Source organism: Stegostoma tigrinum, chromosome 17 (assembly GCF_030684315.1).
Source record: "Stegostoma tigrinum isolate sSteTig4 chromosome 17, sSteTig4.hap1, whole genome shotgun sequence".
Lineage (NCBI taxonomy): Eukaryota > Metazoa > Chordata > Chondrichthyes > Orectolobiformes > Stegostomatidae > Stegostoma > Stegostoma tigrinum.
The window spans coordinates 3,359,211-3,378,827 of record NC_081370.1 but is presented as its reverse complement, the minus strand read 5'-3'; the positions used below and the strand labels follow the sequence as shown (position 1 = coordinate 3,378,827).

At 44.8% G+C, this 19,617-nt stretch overlaps 2 long non-coding RNA genes across 5 annotated transcripts in view; one reads left to right on the top strand and one right to left on the bottom strand.

The window, feature by feature from the left end:
* LOC125459249 (uncharacterized) overlaps positions 1-17,047 on the bottom strand; it is a 33,745-nt gene extending 16,698 nt beyond the window's left edge. The window contains exons 1-3 of one of the 2 annotated variants that reach the window (XR_007248991.2): positions 16,809-17,047; positions 14,589-14,652; positions 3,267-3,376 (exon numbers count right to left, since the gene is read on the bottom strand). This is a non-coding gene — a long non-coding RNA (uncharacterized LOC125459249). The remainder of the gene's footprint in view (positions 1-3,266; positions 3,377-14,588; positions 14,653-16,808) is intronic. The other variant, XR_007248992.2, reaches the window with a different exon arrangement.
* The window catches only part of LOC125459247 (uncharacterized), a 104,171-nt gene that overhangs the window by 34,506 nt on the left and 50,048 nt on the right, over positions 1-19,617 (top strand). The gene's annotated exons all lie outside the window — the stretch shown is intronic.

Genomic DNA, 19,617 nt, shown 5'->3' with positions numbered 1-19,617 from the left:
AAATCTGAAGCAAAAATGAAAAGAGCTAGAGAAACTGAGCCAGTCTGGCAGCATCTGAAGAGAGAAAACACAGTTAATGTTTCCAGTCCACTGACCAGTCTCAGATTCTTATTTCCTGTCCTCTGCCAATTTTGTATTCATGTTGTTGCAGTCCTGTTTATCCCATAACCAATAACCAATTCCATAACCTATCCTCGGGTATTTTGTATGATACTGTATCGACCACATTTTAGAAGTCTATGTGCACCACACCAACAGCCTTCCCTTCATCAACCCTGTCCATTAATCCTTTAAAAAAAACTCCAACAAGTCAGACAGAATATTATCTCCTCCAATCCATGCTGACTCTTCCAAATTAATCTGAATTTATCGATGTGGCTATTAATTTTATCCCAAATAATTGACTCCAGAAATTTCCTTACTGCTGTGGTTAAACTGACTGGTCTGTAATTGTATTAGAGATAATGGGAACTGCAGATGTTTTATCACTTCATTAAACAATGGCACAACGCTTGCAGTTGTCCACTTCTTCTGCACCGTGTCCAAATCCATGGGAAATTGAAAGATACTTGTCAGTGCCTGTGCAGTTTCCATTTTTGTCTGTCTTCATTGTTCATCAAGGCATCAGAGCTGAGAGAGAAGCATTATCAAATTTTAAGTACTGATAGCCCATCTAATACCTTTCACTTTTTAAATTATAGCACAGGAACAGATTGGCCAACCACAACTGCATCAACACATGACTCCTTTCTAAACTAAAACACCGTTAGCCTTTATGTAGTCTGTATCCCTCTGTGCCCTGCCTTTTCATGTATTTGTCAAGATGTCTCTTAAGCATTGCTACTGTATTTTTTTCTACTACCTCTTTTGGCAATACATTCCAGGCACTTACCATGCTCTGTATAAACAATAATAAACGTGCCTCTCCTTTCACACTTTCCCCTTTTATCTTCAACCTCTGCCCCATTGTAATTGATATTTTTACCCTGGAAAAAGAATCGGACTATCTGTTCTGTCCAATCCTCTCAGAATCTGGTGAACTTCTATGAGGTGCTCCTCTGCTGCTGCCAGGTCCCGACCCGAAACATCAGCTTTCCTGCTCCTCTGATGCTGCCTGGCCCGCTGTGCTCCTCCAGTTCCACACTGTGTTATCTCTGACTCCAGCATCGGCAGTTCTTACTATCTCTGAGCCTCTATCAGGTCACCATTTAATCTCTGCCATTCAAGTGAAAGCAAACTGAGTATTTCCAAACTGTCCTCACAGCTATTAACCTCCAATCCAGGGAAAAAAAAACTTTTCTGTATCCTCTCCAAAGCTGCTTCATCCTTCTGATTTTGTGGCAACCAGAACTGTCCACAGTATTCCAAATATGGCCCAACTAAAGATCTATGCAGCTGCAACATGATTTGCCAGTTTTTATCCTCGATGCCCAACCAGTTGCCCATTTGGCAAGCATGCCAAATGCCACCTTCACCACCTTATCCACTTATGTTGCCACTTGCAACCTGCATGCCTTGATCCCTCTGTACGTTGATGCTTCTAAAGGCTCTGCCATTTAGTGTATACTTCCCTCCTGAATTAGACCATCAACATTTTAGTCCAGACAAGTTAACAATTGTAAAGAAAGCAACAAGTGCTGGCGATCGTAACAACCATGATTGCTATCCCATCTGCTGTGATCTCCAGCATTTGTTGTTTTCAGTTCAGATTCCAGCATCTGCAGTAATTTTTTCTCTCTTAAACAATTGTAAATTCTTATAGAGACTGAGTTCCCTCTGTTTTCCCCCACCCACCCACCATGGACTGTGCAGTAACTGCCTCAACGATGAAGGCAGATGTGCTTTCTTAATCACCTGCATGCCAAATTTTTAATGATTCATTTAGCAGGGAACTTTGATTCCTCTACATCTGGGTTCTGGCATCTCCTTCCATTTAAACAACATACTGCTTTCTTTAAAAAAAAAATTCTTACTGTCAATCTGGATAATTTTACATTTTTCTACATGGCCATTCTCTGTACATGAGGCTGGCTTGACACATGGACTAGTAAAGTGCTATATAATAACAAATCTTTTTATAAGTAGTACATGACTTCACAATCTTCATACTGTAGAATGAATGCATGTGTAGCTGAGTTGGAATCCATCATTCATCTCAGTCGTTACCCGTCAACCAATCACTGCAATAATTTCTACATTTACCGAAAGGCTTAGCTCCAAAGTCTTGGCAGTCAATACTGTCAGGAGAAGTTGGAAGAAATGGTTTGTGTAATTGAGCTGAAATGTCAACTAGGCAGTATTAAATAATGAGGTGAATGAGAGCCTTGCTAGTTTTAAATCTTCGTTGCTTTCTTTTTTATTGAAAACTGGACTTGATCTTTTGGCTGGAATTAGCCTGTCTTGCGAATGTGCCCATGGTGGATTTATTTGGAATTTAACCAGACTGCCATATTGCACAATCTGCATGTCCCTATTGTGCCTCTCTTTCTTTGATATGAAGATAACGTTTGAATTAAGCTGCCATCTGCATTGTTACCCTGAATGACAGTAACGCCAAATGATGATTGTTCATCATAGTCATGAAAATGGAAACCAAGTGTGACCTCAAGTTGTCTGAAGAGATTGAGAAACTATTTTCAGCTATGTTGCAATGCATAGACTCGATTCATCTTGTCAAGATTGATCTCAGATCTGGGAACAGAGCTTCCGAATATTTGATTTGGGTTCTGTGCCAGTTATGTTATTGTAACTCTGAACCTCCGCAAGCTTGATCCTCCTTCTGCATTGCAATTCAACTCTTTCAACCACCCTCATAGACAGAATGAAGTGTCCATTGTCGTGTTAATGATCCTAATCAATCACTCAGCGAGGTTTGTTCAAAACATTATAAGTTGTGATTCAGACATTACAGCATTGCAACAGATTTCTATCAGATCAGCTTGCAAACCACAAAGCAAAGGAACTGACAGGCTAAGTCACAACATTGAGTACTCTTCGTGCTTTGTATACAAAGAGAAACTCCCTCAAAGACAAGATATGCAGAGACATTTTTAGAGAAAGAGACACTAAGTGAATTGCTCGCTTGGAGAGCTGGTGCAGAAATGATTGGCTGAAGGGCCTCCTTTTGGATTCTGTGAACATACCACATATCTTTTTAAGACTTTCATGGTTATTTACGTACAGATCACTGTTTTTAAGAAAGCTAAACAGCAACAGCAAGACATTTCATTGCCTTTTGTACAAATTGTCAGTAATAATAAACGTACATGAGTTTGAATGATGTCTTTCTAACAAACTGCAACACTTTGAGCAAGCAGATCTTGATAGCCTTTCCAAAGGTCAGTCCCAATCTTAGAGGATAAAACAAGGCTGGAAACTGAAGTCAGAATGAACAATAAACATTTGCAAATCAATCTTGATATCAAAAGTAAGATTTCATGTCACAAATGTTAGTCTTCAAATACCAACCCAAACATCTTAACCATTATAGAAAATCAAAATCTTCTTGTAGTCAACAACTTGCATTTCATGAAATTCAGCGGAGGCAGCATCCTAGTAGTATAATCACTGGACTGTTAACCCAGAGACCCAGATAACATTCGAGGGATCCATGTTTGAATCCCGACCACAGCAGATGGTGGAATTTGAATCCAATAAAATAGCTGGGATTAAGAATCGAATGATGACCATGAATCCATTGTCGATTGTTGAAGAAACCCATCTGGTTCACTAATATCCTTCAGGGAAGGAAACTACCATCCTTACCTGGTCTGGCCTACATGTGACTCCAGACCCACAGCAATGTGGTTGCCTCTGGGCAATTAGGGATGGACAATAAATGCTGCCTAGCCAGTGATGCCCTCTTCCCGTGAATGAATAGAAAAAAAAAACCAGATCATTGGGCTGCTCTCTCTCAATAAAAAGAGATAATGTTTTAACCTAAGGGTCACCATGTCTCAGGTGAAGGGAGAGGTTGAGAATGGGAGTCCTTCATAGTAACCTCAATAGGTCAGGAATTGACCCCATGCTGTTGGTGTCCTATTAGTTTACAAACCAACCATCCAGCCAGCTGAGCTAAATTGACTCCCTCATAAAATTAGTTACCCAACAATCAATTAAACTGTTAGATCTGAACTAGTTTAGGAAAAGTTGCAGTCGGTTACTGGGGAAACCAACAAACTCCCACTGAAGCAACCGATGAATGAAGATTTTAATGCAAAAGACCATCAGTCCATCTTGAACAAAATCCAAGATAACAAGGTTTAGAGCTGGATGAACACAGGAAGCCAAGCAGCATCAGAGGAGCAGGAAAGCTGATGTTTCGGGCCTAGACCCTCCTTCAGTTTTCTGTGTTCATCCAGCTCTACACCTTGTTATCTCGGATTCTCTTGCATCTGCAGTTCCTACTGTCTCTTGAACATAATCCAAGTGGCTTTTAATTCCTTCCAGCCAAAATCTTAAAATACAATGACCCAAATCTTCCAATTAGTTTCAAACCATTTTTAAAACGAATTATTCATTCATGTGGGCAGTGTTTATCGCCCACTCCCAGTTGCCCTTGAAGGTGGTGGTGAGCTGCAATCAAGTTTGGTATACCTACACTGTCGGTGTAATTAGGGAATTCCATGTCGCTGTTGAGCCACTCTTGGTGGTGGACATTGAAATCCTCCACCCAGAGCACATCCCTGGCTTTTGTTACCCTCTGTATTTCCAACAAATGATGCTGAACATGGAGAGTATTGAATTATTAGCCAAGGGAGCATAGTATGTGATAATCAGGTAGAGGCTTCCGTGCCCATGTTTAACCTGATGGCATCAAGCTTCTTGGGGTTTCGAGGCAATGCTGAGGACTCTCGGCAACTCCCACCGTATACCACCATCCAGCCATCTCTGCCAGTGGGACAGGATGTACCCAGGTGATTTTTGTTGTTTGCGCCTTTTGAGTGTGAGGCGTGACTTACTGAGTGTGAACATGTAAAACTGCTGCAATTTTTAACACTGGTAGACAAACAGGAGGCTGGAAGAACACAGCGAGCCAGGCAGCATCTCTCTTCCCAGTCTCTGCCTCTGTCTCTTTTCCTCCCACTATCTCCCGTCTCTTTTTCTTCACCACCACCACCCCACCCCTGTCTTTTCGGGCCTCAGTCTTTTTCCCTCACTCGCACTACCTCCCATCTCTCTCGCTGCCCTTCACCCCTTTCTTTTCCCACCCCCTCCTTCCCCAACCCCCACTCCTGCAATCTCTCTCCCTGACCTCTGTCTCCTCCCCAACCCCTCTCTCCCATTTACCACCACTCCACCCCCCACCATACACATTTCACTGTCTCTCACTCCTGAATTGAAATGTGACACTTTGTTAATTTAAGTATGATGTAGCGGTGTACAGAAAAGAGTTTAAAGTGTTTGTTGTGACCAACCATGGAGATGAGGTGGGGGTGTGGGGGATGTGGGACTGGGTGGCCTCCTCTTTGGAGGGTCAGTGTGGACTTCATGGGCTGAATGGCCTGCTTCCAGACTGTCGGGATTTTATGATTGCATGTTCATAAGTGGCTAACTGATTGAAGACGCTACAGCTCTTGAACAGATTGACATAAGGAGAGAGGAGGTTTTAGCATCCTCACCCTGGTCATCAAAACTCATTCAGAATCAACTATTTGAAGCCCTGTGTGCTGTGTTAATAAAGAATAAGCATGAATTTCCTAACTCTTGACAAGTCCAAACTCAGATGGTTAAATATCTGCATTGAAAGCAGAATAGGAATGACACGCCATTGTGTTTATATGATGTAGCTTTATAACCAAATATACATATCCACTTCTGTGCAGCGATGTTGACTAATTTACGATGTACAAACCACAAACTGTTAGGCAACCAACAAGATTTTGGTCAATGACATGAGGTTTACTGTGTAGAACGGGTGGAGCAGAAGGCTTATCTGACAGGCCTTGTGCCAACAATTCTAATTTGTAAACCTTCACATCAGAGTTACAAATTCTCCAGCCTTTGTTGGCCCTAGCCTTTTGTGTCTTCCCTTCCTGCCGTCCATCTGCAGTGTGTGCTGTTGGGAAAGAACTGAATTGCTGCTGGGCACTCCCAGAAACTAGCTGGAAGGAGTTGTCAATGTACTATTCCATGCAATGTTGCCCTTTAACTTTGCAGGTGTGGGGAGTGCGGGACAAGGTAGCACTCATCATTCATCACTAATTAGCTCCTGCTCGATTTTTGCATGACATGACTTGTACTGCATTCGTCTCAGTAATAGTCCCATGTTGGCATTCCTGCCTGAGTTCTCCATGTCTTGTTGTACGGAGAATTACACTAAACCGTCAGGGGCTGAATGCCTTGTGAGGATGGTTAAAAGGAGACGTGGCCCAATTGGCTGGATGGCTGGCTGGTTGGCAACATAGAATGAAGTTTGGGTTCGGTTCTGGTACTGTCTGAGGTCAATATTAAGGTCCTGCCTGCTCAACCTCTTCCCCTTGCCTGAGGCGTGGTGACCCTCCCATTAGGCCACCGCCAGCTGTCTTCTTTCCCCTCCCTCCCTCCCTCCACCCCTCTCTCTCTCTCCCCCTGCTGCCTCACAGTGCCAGGGACCTGGGTTCGATTCCATCCTCGAGTGACTGTCTGTAGGGAATTTCCAGTTCTCCTGGTGTCTGCTCCAGTTTCCTCCCACAGTCCAAAGCTGTGCAGGTCAGGTGGATTGGCCGTGCTAAATTGCCCTTGGTGTCCAGGGGTGTGAAGGTTGGGTGGATTAGTCATGGGAAATGCAGGGTTACAGCAATGGGGGTGGGGCTGGGTGGGCTCTTTAGAGGGTCAGCATGGGCTTGATGGGCTGAGTGGCCTGCTTCCACACTGTTGGGATGTAATGATTATCTGATTGTAAGTGACAAATTGATGTAAGAAGAGAGGAGATTGTAGCAAATTTAAAAGTGGACAACATGAATTGTGATCCTTGCTGTTGTGGGAGACAGAGGAGGAAATTACAGGGGCCCTAACCCAAAATTTTAAATCACCCCGGGCCATAAGAGAGCTGAAGAAAGTTAAAGTGTTTCCAGTTTAAAAGGAAGGTGGTAGCAATAGACCAGGGAGCCAATTCTTAATGGTAGAGAAACTATTGTTTTAAAAAAAAATGAAGGAAGACATTAATTTCTACTTAGACAGGCAAAGCTTGATCAGGAATAATCAGTATGGCTTTATCAGAATGAGGTCATGCCAATGAATTTTTGGAGGAGGTGGCAGAATGTTTGAATGAGTGTAGGGCAGTTTGTTATTTACGTGGATTTTGGCTAAAGCCTTTGGCAAATTCTGACTTGGGAAGCCGATAAAGAAGCTAAAACTCATGGGATCCAGGGTAACCTGGTGAGCTGGATCTGAAATTGGCTGAATGACAGGAGTCTGAGGCTGGTGGGAGAAGGCCGTTTGTGTGACTGGAGCCCAGTGTGCAGTGAAGTACCACAGGGATCAGTGCTCAGTCCCTTGTCAGTATCACAAACAACAAGTGCTGTGGATGAGAATGAGGGTAGGATGATAAGTAAATCTGTGGATGGCTTAAAGATGGTTGCATGATTGACAGTGTGGAGGAAGATGTTGGGTTACAGGAGGATATAAACAGAGTGGTCAAGTGGGCAGATTAATGCTGATAAATGTGAGGTGATGCAGTTTTGAAGACAGTATGAGACAAAGGAGTACTCGATGAATGGCAAGACACTAGGATGCTCGGAAGAACAGAGGATCTTTGAGGTGCCTACCCACAGATCCCTGAAGGTGGCAGGACAGATTAATAGTGTAGTTTAAGAAAGTACATGGGATGCTTGCCTTTATCAGTTGTAATTGACCTCTTCATCTCCAACTGCCGTTGTGACATCAATCGCCTCAACCTCTCCACCCCCCACACCCACTCCAACTTCTTCCCCCGCAGAACGTGCAGCCCTCCGCTCCAATCCCAACCTCACCACAGACAAGGGAGGCACAGTTGTAGTATGGCACACTGACCTCTACATTGCTGAGGTCAGACACCAACTCTCCGACACCTCCTCCTACCGCCCCCTTGATCATGACCCCACCCCTGAGCACCAAACCATCATCTCCCGAACCATCCACAACCTCATCACTTCAGGTGACCTCCTACCCACAGCCTCCAACCTCATTGTTCTCCAACCACGCACCGCCCACTTCTATCTCCTTCCCAAAATACACAAACCTGACTGCCCTGGTCAACCCATTGTCTCCACCTGCTCCTGCCCCACCGAACTCATCTCCACCTATTTGAACTCCATTTTCTCCCCCTTGACCCAGGAACTCCCTACCTACATCTGTAACACCACCCACACCCTCCACCTCCTCCAGAACTTCCAATTCCCCGGTCCCAACACCTCATTTTCACCATAGACGTCCAGTCCTTGTATACCTGTATTCCCCATACAGATGGTCTAAACGCCCTCTGCTTCTTCCTGTCTCACAGACCCGACCAGTACACGCATGGGCCCAAGCTATGCCTGCCTGTTTGTAGGTTACAAGGAACAATCCCTCTTTGGTACCTACACTGGCCTTAAGCCCCACCTCTTCCTCCGTTACATTGATGACTGTATCGGCGCCGCCTCTTGCTCCCCAGAGGAGCTTGAACAGTTCATCCACTTCACCAACACCTTCCACTCCAACCTTAAGTTCACCTGGACTATCTCTAACACCTCCCTCACCTTCCTGGACCTCTTTGTCTCCATCTCCAGCAATCATCTAGAAATCGATATCCATTTCAAGCCCACCAACTCCTACAGCTACCTAGAATACACCTCCTCCCACCCACCTTGCAGCAAAAATGCTATCCCCTATTCCCAATTCCTTCGCCTCTGCCTCATCTGCTCCCAGGATGAGGCATTCCACTCCTGTACATCTCAGATGCCCTCATTTTTCAAGGACTGCAACATCCCCCCACAGTGGTTGAGAATGCCCTCGACCGTGTCTCCCGCATTTCCTGCAACTCATCCCTCACACCCCCACCCCGCAATAAAAACCAAAACAGAATCCCCCTCGTCCTCACAAACCACCCCACCAACCTCCGAATCCAATGCACCATCCTCCAACACTTGCGCTGTCTGTAATCCGACCCCACTACCAAAGACATTTTTCTTTCCCCACACTTAGCTGTTTTCCGGAGGGACCACTCCCTTGTCCGCTCCACACTCCCCTCCAACCCCACCACACCTGGCACTTTCCCCTGCAACTGCATGAAGTGCTACACTTGCCCCTACGCCTCCCCCCTCACCCCCACCACAGGTCCCAAGAACACTTCCCACATCAAGCAGATGTTCACATGCACATCTGCCAATGTGGTATACTGCATCAGCTGTTCCTGTTGTGGCCTCCTCTACATCGGGGAAACTAAGCGGAGGCTTGGGGACTGCTTTGCAGAACACCTATGCTCGGTTCACACTAAACAACTGCACCTCCCAGACGTGAACCATTTCAACTTCCCCTCCCATTCTTTAGACGACATGTCCATCCTGGGCCGCCTGCAGTGCCACAATGATGCCACCCGAAGGCTGCAGGAACAGCAACTCATATTCCGCTTGGGAACCCTGCAGCCCAATGGTATCAATGTGGACTTCACAAGCTTCAGAATCTCCCCTCCCCCTACAACACCCTAAAACCAGCCTAGTGCGTCTCCACCTCCCTCACCTGTCCTTCCTTCCACCTATCCCTTCCTCCCACCTCAAGTCCCACCCCCATCTCCTACCGACTAGCTTCATCCCGCCCCCTTGACCTGTCCGTCCTCCCTGGACTGACCTATCCCCTCCCTACCTCCCCACCTGCACTTACCTTTCCTGGCTCTATCCCCACCTCTTTGACCGGTCTGTCTCCTCTCCACCTATCTTCCCCTCTATCCATCTTCTATCTGCCTCCCCCTCTCTCTCCCTATTTATTTCAGAACCCTCTCCACCCTCCACCATTTCTGAAGGTCAGCTTTCCTGCTCCTCTGTTGCTGCTTGGCTGCTGTGTTCATCCCTGATTTCATAATTTTGCAACTGTGCAGAGCTTTGGCTAGACCACTGCTGGAGTACTATGTACAGTTCTGCTCACCATACGATGAAGGATGTGGTTGCACTGGAGGGAATGCAAAGGAGATTCCCCAGAATGTTAGAGTCAGATCTGTACAGCACAGAAACAGACCCTTGGGGCCAACCTGTCCATATCGACCAGATATCCTAAATTAATCTCATCCCACGTCCCAGCATTTGGCCTATATCACTCTAAACCTTCCCTATTTGTGTATCTATCCAGATGCTTTTTAAATATTGTTATTCTACCCACTTCCTCTGGCAGTTCGTTCCAAACACATACCACCCTTCACATGAATAAGATTCCCCTTGGCCCTTTTTAAATCTTTCCCCTCTCAACTTAAACCCTAGTTTTGGATTCCCCTAGCTTGGGGAGAAAGACTTTTGTTTGTTCATTCTATCCATGCCCTTTATGATTTTATGAACCTCTTTAAGGTCACCCCTCAGCCTCTGATGCTCCAGTGAAAATAGCCCCAGTCTATTCAGCCTCTTCCTATAGCTCAAACCCTCCTCCTATAGCTCAAACCCTCCAACCCTGACAACGTCCTTGTAAATCTTTTCAGAACCCTTTCAAGTTTAACAACATCCTTCCAATAGCAAGTAGACCAGAATATAATGCAGTATTCCAAAAGTGGCCGAGCCAATGTCCTGTACAGCTGGAACATGACCCCCCAATTCCCATATCTCAATGATTAAGCATACCAAATGTCATCTTCACTGGGGTGGAGCATTTTATCTATGAAGAGAGGCTCAATAAGCAGCTCCGTGATCTTCTGGGAGTATGGTGACTGCAGGCACTAGGATGCAAGGACCTATCCTCTGTGATCTTCGCTGCTGAATTCCATTGAAGAATCCTCTGACTGAGACTGAGTGTAGATCCACTGAGAGGGTTCATTTAGCTTCATTGTTGGGACAGTTGTTTTGTGAAACAGTGAAGCTAACAGGCTGAGTTTAGTAAAAAGGTCTCTTCCCTCTTCCCCTCACATGAGGTTTGGTTGCCCTAAAGTTACACCACCACCAGTTTGCGCTCTCTCTCTGTCTCTCATTGCTAGCTATCTCATGAGAAAGCAGCCCAATGATCTGATTGCTGTACTTTAGACACAATGACCCCACCAGGGTCGTTGCAGACCAAACATTAGGAAGGTTGCGATGCTTGGATCTGTCTCAGAACTTTGCACTACGCTCCAGATGGAATGTGCCACATAATCAGCATATGTGGAACTGGAGCAGGCAACAAGGGGATGTGAGGGATGAATCACTGGCAGAGTAACAGCACCCTTCTGAAGTGGATGATGGGGACATTAAACAGCAGGAAAGCCCCCTTTCACATGAGAGGGCGCAGCAGTAACAAGCCTGACTGGACTTAACTGGTGCACAGTAGATGAGATCATCCATTTCCTTTCGATTTGCTGTTTGAAAGACCAGTAGTTTCTGTCTCATCCCAGAGGCAAATGCAGGTTGTGTTTGTTCGTTGATCACTTTGGTTGAATAAAAGTGAATATTTTTTGAATGTTCGTAGGCTTCTGGAAATGTGATCGTTTAACAATAAGAACATGTTGAGCTCTACCGGATATTGAGGCTGAGGTCAGGTAACCTGTGTAGCTTGCTTCTCAAATAGTAATACACTTACAAATTGTGCAATTGTTTATTGCAGCTGGACTAAATACAGGCAGAAGCTAGGACAAGCAGGATCCACAGGGGCAGGGTGCATAGGTAATGAAGTTAGTCGAGAACTATTGAGAGAAACCTTGTTAGGTCTCAAACAAAGAGGAAACCCTCTGTGAAACTTGACAAAATTGGACACTTAGTCCATTTCTGGTAAAGTCCAGCTGTGGTTTTAATCTCTTTGAGATGCAGTCATTCCTGCAGTGCATGGAAAGGACACACCAATGAATTTCCACACACATTTACAACTGTCCGTAGGATGTAGCTCTACTGCTGCTGGTTGAGGGAGATGTTTTGTTCAGGAAATCAAGAACAACGTTTTCCATGGGAAGTTCAGGGTCCATGCTCAAAGCAAATGGGGTCTTGAAGAAAACATGTTTCTCTCAAATCCTGAGATAGTTAGGACTGCCAATTCTGGAGTCAGACATAATGTATTGTGTGGAGCTGGAGGAACTCAGGAGGCCAGGCAGCATCAGAGAAGCAGGGAAGCTGACGTTTTGGGTCGGGACCCTTCTTCAGAAGAGGGCTCCACACTTTGTTATCTCTCCAATCCTTCAACATTGAAGTGCCAGCCCAGATCCCATGTTCAACATACACAGGAGCGTAATCACAGACCTGGAGTTCCAGTTCTGCCATACACCAACATTGTCGTGGAACTACCTCAGGCATTAGAGTGTAAGCATGTCTTCCTTTTCTGCCGTGGATCCCGTCATTGTTTCAGTTGATGGAGCACATTTATTTCCAAGTGCCCTATCACTCCTACAGATCCAAGATATAATTGCAATCCTACTAACAAATGTGCCAGAATTACAACCTGTCACCGTCACGGATTTTGGACAATAATTAATCCCATTAGTCCCTCAGAGAGTGGTGCGTAATCATTGTTGCGTTCTTGGTCAGGTATTGGGCCAGGGTAGAGTGTTAATTCTCCTACTGTGTAGAATACCAGACCATGTAAGAGATAGGGCTGTCACTTGATGGTGCTGCTGCCTGGAGGGGGGATAAAGAACAGTTTTATTTTTAACAAAAGTAACTGCTGGAAATGAACATACTGGCGCTCTTTTTTTTAACTGTATAAATCAAGTCAGACCAGTTTGCCAGAGATAGTAGGAAGCGCCTAGGCCCAAAACATCAGCCTTCCTGCTCCTCTGATGTTGCTTGGCCTGCTGTGTTCATCCAGCTCTACACCTCGTTGTATCAGACCAGTTTTTCCAGTTTTTACGAGGTTTTGCGAACAGAACCTTGTCAGTACTCATCAGAGAGGGGTCTAGGCCAGAAACGTCAGCTTTTGTGCTCCTGAGATGCTGTTTGGCCTGCTGTGTTCATCCAGCTTCACACTTTGTTATCTTGGATTCTCCAGCATCTGCAGTTCCCGTTATCACTTGTCAGTACTCAGTCGAGGGAGTGATGGCAATCTGAGATGGTGGTGTTGCTGCTGATGCCTCCTAATGGTACACATTTTGTATATTTTAGGTCCCAGGTTTGACCTCTTGGCCACCATTAATCCTTTAATAAATTGCAATGTCTGATACAGTCATGGTCACATTCCTGTTTGCGGGAGATTGGGACATGCAAATTGCCTGCTGCATTTACTTGACGCCGCATCAAAACCAGCTTCATCAGCTAGCTGAAAATCTCGTTGCAACAACCTGAGGCCGTGAAAGCTGCTGTATAAGTACAAACAACTTTTGTTTTGAAAGAAACTGCCTGTTGCCACAAACCTAAGAGCGAACAGTGCCTGGCAGTCAGTCAGCTGGAGTCCCATTTCAGCAATTCAAGTGAGCCCGAACCATTGATGATAGAATTGACTCATTGCACTCAGTCCCAATGGGCAAAAAGCATTGTGTGCCATATGCTAATCCTTGGGAGTATCACATTGTGTAGCTCAATGCTGAATTGTTAGAGAATTATCTGCCGTTGGATTCAGCGATCTGATATATTAGACAGCATGAATCTGAGTGGCACAGCTTGCTAGTGGATTATTACAGAAGCCAGAAGCACTCCCATCCAACGCAGAGAGCTCCTCTCTTGATACATGCAAAGAAATTGCTTGGCAACAATTATTTCTGTTTTACAGTAACTGCCTTTTCGAGGAGGCGATAGCAACATGGCAGCAACATTGCTGCAAGAATGCCAACAAATTCGAAAGGATTCCTTTTCAGCCACTGAGTCAGCCTAGCCCAAATTTAAAAATATATTAACAATCAATTTATTTTATCAAGTTGACGTCTTATTATCCACCTTTTAACACGACGACATGACTGATCCTCAAGTGCCACACCCTCTGCATCACCCAATAGTCATTCTTTGTCAGTAACTGCTAAAATATTCAATTCCAGAGCACATCAGTACTCAGTCCTGCCTTATCCTTGCTACCTGTCATTAGACGGTCAGCAATCCAGCCAGAAATGCAATAAACTCAGCTGAAGTACTAGTTGTTTCAGCACAGCAGGAGTTGAACAAAGAACAGTACAGTGCAGGAACAGACCCTTTGGCCCACTAAGACTGTACGTGATGCCTTTCTAAACTAAAAATCTTTTTACACAGCCCATATCCCTCTATTTCTTGCCTATTCAACTATCTGTCTGCCTTTTAAACATTGTTATTGTATCAGTCTTTATCAACACCTCTGTCAGCGCATTCCAGGCACTTGCAAGCTCTTGCGTCAGGGAACAACTCTTGCCTTATTTCATCTCCTCTAAATTCACCACATTTTTCTTTAAACTTACTTCCCCTAGATATTTCTGCCCTTGGACAAAAAGATGGATAGTTGGAGGCTCTCTATGCCCTCTCATAATTTTGTGAGCTTCTATCAGGTCCCCCCGCAATGTTCTCCAATAATTTCCCTACCACTAATGTAAAACTCACCGGCCGATAATTTCCCAGCTCATCCCTGTTGCTATTCTTCAGGGCTCTGGGGCTGCTCCTGTAACTAAAGAGCATAGAAAGATTTTGTACGAGGACCCAGAAATTTTCTCACCTGCCTCCCTCAGCAGCATTCTGGGATAGATCCCATCAGGTTCTTCAGTCAGTTTTTGTTTCTTTATTCATTCATGGGATGAGGGTGTCGCTGGCTAGGCCAACATTTATTGCCCAGCGGACAGTTAGGAAACAACCACATTGCTGTGGGTCTGGAGTCACATGTAGGTCAGACCACGTAAGGATGGCAGAGATAGTAAGAACTGCCGGAGTCTGAACTAACACAGTGAGGATCTGGAGGAGCACAGCAGGACAGGCAGCTTCAGAGGAACAGGAAAGCTTGATGTTTTGGGTCAGGACCCTTCTTCAGAAATGGGGGAGGGGCAGGGGGCTCTGAAATAAAGAGAGGAGAGGGGTGTTGGCTAGGGAACATAGGAAGAATGGTGATGGGTGAGTGCAGGTAGGCAGTGGTGGGGATTGGTCAGTGAGGTGGGAGGAGCGGATAGGTAGGAGAAAAGACAATCAGGTCAAGGAGGCAGGGATGAGAGGGTGGGTAGGTCGTGGCATGAAGTCTGGGGTGGGGAGATGTTGAAGCTCTTCCGGTTTCTGGGTTTCCACCAGAGCAGCACCTCATATTCTGCCTTGGGAGCCTACAACCCAATGGTCTCAATGTGGACTTTACTATTTTCAAAATCTCCCCACCCCTGACCAACCCACCCTCTCATATCCACCTCCTAGGCCTGTCTGTCTTCTCTCCCACCTATCCACTCCTCCCACCTCACTGACTAGCCCCCACCATTGCCTACCTGTGCTCACCTATCACCACCCCACCTACCTTCCTCGGACCCACTCTTTATTTCAGAACCCCCCGCACTCCCCCACCCCCCCCCCCCCCATTTCTGAAGGAGGGTCCTGACCTGAAGCATCAATTTTCTTGCTCCTCTGATGCTGCCTGGCCTGCTGTGTTCACCCAGCTCCACACTGTGTTATTTTGAGGTAAGGATGGCAGTTTCCTACCCTAAAGGACATCAGTGACCCAAATGATTTTTTTTTCCCTGATAATCAGCAAATATTCATGGTCATCGTTAAATCCTTAATTCCAGACAATTTTTTCATTCAAATTCCACCATCTGCCATGGCAGGATTTGAACCTGGGTCCCGAGAACATTACCTGGGTCTCTGGAATAACAGTTGAGTGATAATACCACCAGGCCATCACCTCCCCAAGATTCCTAAATTCTGCCATTCCTATCCTTCATTTTCATAGGAACATGTTGGGTCTGAACTCCTAATCCACTGCCCTTTAAAAGATCCCAGATGCCAGATGTGGATTTACCCTCAAACAGCCACCTTCGATATAATTTCCACACTTCCTGCCTAATATTGTGGTAGGTAGCCTTTCCCCAGTTTAGTACTTTCACATGAAGACTGCTCATATAAATAGCTTAAGACTTACAGAATTATGTTCACTGTTCCAAAATGTTCCCTTGTTGAAACTTTGATCACGTGGCCGGGCTCATTTCCCAATACCAGGTCCAGTATGGGCCCTAAATTGAAACTGGGCCTTTCTGGTCTGAAGGACTCAGTAACCGATGTCTTTATTAAATAAGTCTGTGGTGAGCTGATCTAAATAATGGCTGTGAAATCAGATTTTAACTAATCCACCACTATAAGCATCACAATTTCTGCAGTCACAGAATAGTTGTGCTCAGAAAGACTAATTGAATTGTTCGTATGAGAGAAAGTTAATTTAGTTACATAACAATTGTACATTAAAAGAAGAAACTGAACTGAAACTTCAGAGAAGTGTTGGATAAAGTTAGAAGCGGTGGTGTAATGGGAATGTCAATGAACCAGCAATCCAGAACCCGAGGTCAATGTTCTGAGGGTGTTGGTCCAAATCCCACAGCGGTGGAGGGTGAATTTTGAATTCAGTTTTTTAAAAAATTGTAGTAAAAAGCCAGCTGTTGACAATTATGTAACCATTGTCAATTGTTGGATTGAACGAGATGGGTTTCTCATGTCCTTTAGAGAAAGAAATCTGCCCTTCTTACCTGGTCCAACTGTTGCCCATCTCCGAGGGACAACTCAGTCAATTCTATGAAGTACTTAAACAAATAACACACACTTTTAACCACCAGTGATATCTCAATCGCTGTCTTTCATTACCTTTGATTTCTGTCACTGAGCCCGGACGTTATTTCCAGGGAGAGTTGGCAGCTGGCCAGGCTGGAACTCTGCTTGATGCCTTCACCTCGCCACCTTACCTAGAGTACCTCTACAACGCGAATCTTTGAAGTGTTGCTGAACAAAGGGATTTCATCAGGCTCTTAATACAGAAGTCCCTGTGCCAAATGTATGCCTTATTTGGACTTATTCATGCACGTGAGCGATCCTGAATATTTTGTCCGAATGTATGCCTTATCTAGTAGAGACAGAGTTATTGATGTCCTGCAGTTTTAACTGTTTGGCAGACCTGCATGACTCAGCATAATTCCATTCACTTAACAGCTCATCGGTAAGCCTCTTATTGACGTTTCGGGCCTAGACCCTTCTTCGGAAAATCAGCTGTGTTCATCCAGCTCTGCACCATGTTATCTCAGATTCTCCAGCGTCTGCAGTTCCTACTATCTCCTTGTCAGTTCCTGTCATCTTTGGCCTTTTCCACCACAATGGATATGTGACTCCAGATCTACAGCAATGTTTGATTGACTCTTAACTCTGGGCAATTTGGGCTAGGCAATAAATTCTGGTTGAGCCAGTGTGCCTGAATCCGATGAATTTTTTAAAAATGAAAATGATGAGGTTATATAGAAAGTGCAGTGTGGCAGCGAAAATGACAATTTGAGCTAAAAAAATTATTTTGCGTGAAATAAGTAATTCAACATACTTTTAACAACAGCCAAAGCACAGAGGGTACCAGACTGTCCTTTGAGGCCCAAGGCTTGGGTCCTACTCCTGGCACTTGAACACATTAGTTAAGTTGACACTCCATTGGGTATAGAGACTGTGCTGCGCTTGCCTGTAAAGTTCTCCTCATCAATATGTGGACTCCTGTGCCAAAACTAGGAGATATTTCTGACAGACTGGCCTCGATTTAACATCCTCCACAGCCAATTTTGGAGGTAGAAGTGTTGATAGGTGCCAGAGCCATCAGGAAGTAAGCCCAACCTCTTCCCGGCTCAATGGCGTACTCCCAGAAGCAGGCAACGTACTGGCGCAGAGATGGTTAGTTCAATTAATTAATCAATGACCAGCGATTTTGTGCCACTGTCAACATTTTACTTTCTCATGTTGAACAGTGGAGGCCTGCCCCAATGCAGAAGTGCCAGGTATATCGAGCTGGGTCCGAGTGAGTTCCTGGATGTGTGGTGGGGTGGGACAGGGCCTCCTTTATGCCGCTACCCTCATCCAGGGGAGGGGCCTCTCCAGTAATGGACTGCAGATACCTGAAGGGGACCCACCGGCTCCTGTTCAGGGGTAACTAGGGATGTAGGTTCACAAGCAATGCCTATGTGCCATGCAAGACAAAAAAAAGGTGTTGTCTCTCAGAGGAGAGGTTAATCCTACCCTCTCAAGTGAATGCATGCATTCTCATGGTGCCACTTTGCGAAAGGAGCTGTAAATTTACCTGTTTTGTCCCAATATCAGTTAGTTGGATGGTTGCTTTGTGATGCAGAGCGATACTAACTGAGTGGGTTCAGTTTCCTTCCTGAGTGGCGTTACCACAAAGGTTGCCATTCCAACCTTGTCCCTCACCTGAAGCATGGTGACCCACCAGTTAAACTCTCAACCAGCTGTCTTTCTCAGAAGAGAGCAGCCCTATGGACCTCTGGGACTGTTATGACTTTACTTGTTTACCCCTTATGAAACACCAGTGAAGAAGAAATTTCTGGCTAATGTCACAGTGTTACTTGCAGAGATTGCCTCACGTGCCCATACATTGCACAAGTGGCAAAATTTACAGTGCTTCATTGATTATAAGGTGTTCTGAGACTTGAAGTTGTGCAACATGCTGTACGAATGTCAATCTTACTCTGTTGATATTTACAGATGCATGGGTGTGTTAATGGTCTAGAGCCAGCATTGATTTATGAAGGCCAAGTTGTGTTTTTCTATGTAAATGAGCAGACAGACAAAAAAATCACAAATGACATAGTGTCTGTGGATTTTCAGACAGCATTTGATAACGAGAAATGGCAGAACATTTCAGGACTATGATGAAAGAAGAAATGTAGCAATTAGAAAGTCGATTTATTAGAAATAAGCAGTTCCAGTCAATGGCTAATGTTTAAAATGGAGGAGCTGCTAGCTCCACTTTGATTCTTGGTACAGAGCATTCATTCAGAGTTGGGAACACAATCTTAAAACTTGCTGCTGATGTAGGCTGTGACCACGACTGGGGAGGAGTGTAAAAGACATCCTGAGGATACAGACAGGTTATTAAAATGGGCTGAAGGCGGGCAGGCTCAATTCCATTTAGGAGATAATATATTTTGAGTGAAGACAAGTGATGGGTATGTGTACTTAATGGAAAGACACTGAAGGGTGAACTGTGACACAGAAGGATTCAAAATCCAATTCTTTGAAATTACAAGTATAGTAGCAAGCGTGCCATAAGAGGCTAATAGTAATTTCACACTTGTAACTCAGGTATTAAGTGGAACAGTAACGAAGGATGATAAACCTACATAAGCAGTGATTTAGATGACAGCTCAAGTGCAGAGCTGCAGAAGGCTGAAATGAGACAACAGAGGTTAACATTTCTGAATTCTTTTAAAAGGCTGTATGAGGAAGAGTACTTGATCACCATATGGCGAATCATGATGGGAAGTCATCAAGTTAACTTCCTTGCTGTGAGAGCTAGAGAGAGATGTGAAGAAATTCCTTTGTTTGTTCATTGTGCATGGTATGTTTTAACTTTGCACTTAATTGTGGCAGAGACAGTTAGGAAGAAACTCGTTGTATATTTAATGAA